This window comes from Panulirus ornatus, chromosome 48 (assembly GCF_036320965.1).
Source record: "Panulirus ornatus isolate Po-2019 chromosome 48, ASM3632096v1, whole genome shotgun sequence".
Classification (NCBI taxonomy): Eukaryota; Metazoa; Arthropoda; class Malacostraca; order Decapoda; family Palinuridae; genus Panulirus; species Panulirus ornatus.
Genome location: NC_092271.1, coordinates 17,389,089 through 17,390,081, shown reverse-complemented (window position 1 = coordinate 17,390,081; position 993 = coordinate 17,389,089).

Sequence of the window (993 nt, the reverse complement as noted above, 5' to 3'; positions counted from 1 at the left end):
TATCCGTGCCACGTCTCGTTATTAAACTAGTGTATCTTTTATCATTGATAAGAAATCGAAAATAAAATGTTAATAGAACTACAAAAAATATTCATGTATTTTTATAAAATATACATTTATATACTTTAATCACCAAGAGTAAATATAAAAAAACACTATTACAGGAACTGTATTTAAAGATAAATCATTACTGTTGTCAAGACAGCGATCATTTGTCCTAACGAATATGTAAACAGACTTGAGCGTATAAAACATTTAGCGAACATTATTGAGTGGCAGTACTCTCCTCACAATGGTTAATCATATTTTCATAGTGGTTACAGAGTCTTTATTTAGATGGTAAATTCATAGATGAAAAGATACCTTATCATACAAATTCATTATATTGCATATATTACTCTTAGTCCAAAGCTGCTTACATTAATTGGGCCACTAAAATATTTGATCAACTGAAAGAGTGCTTTTGACTATTGTGTAGAATTGTAAATTTCCCATATAAACAAGAAAGAGAAGGAACTGATGGTTGAAGGTTTGTGCTAGTCTGATGTAGTAACATACACCATTGAAGCCTATTCTGATTTCTCAATAAACTCATAACTGATGTTTATGTCCATTATTTCTTTGAGATGATGAGACAAATGTCTTAGAACTGCTGGAAACTGATACCAATACATGAATGACAGAATTAGAGTTTTGAAATCTAAAAGTGTGTTGTCTAAAGTGTCAAATGTTGATGTAACTCATTGTATAAACGTGACGTCACAGTGGCCACGCAATGAGAAGGAAAAAGTACGAACGAATCTCTGGTGTTCGTCGCCTCAGAGAACATCATTTAGGAACGTTGGTTTCGACGTGACCAGAGCGTGAAACAAAATGAAATTTCATGAGGTGACGTAAAGCAATGTTATGCTTAATGACCCTCACGCTGTTGTGAGTGAAGTAGCCCACAAATCGTAAACATATGTCATGAAAATGATGCAAGATATGGGCCAT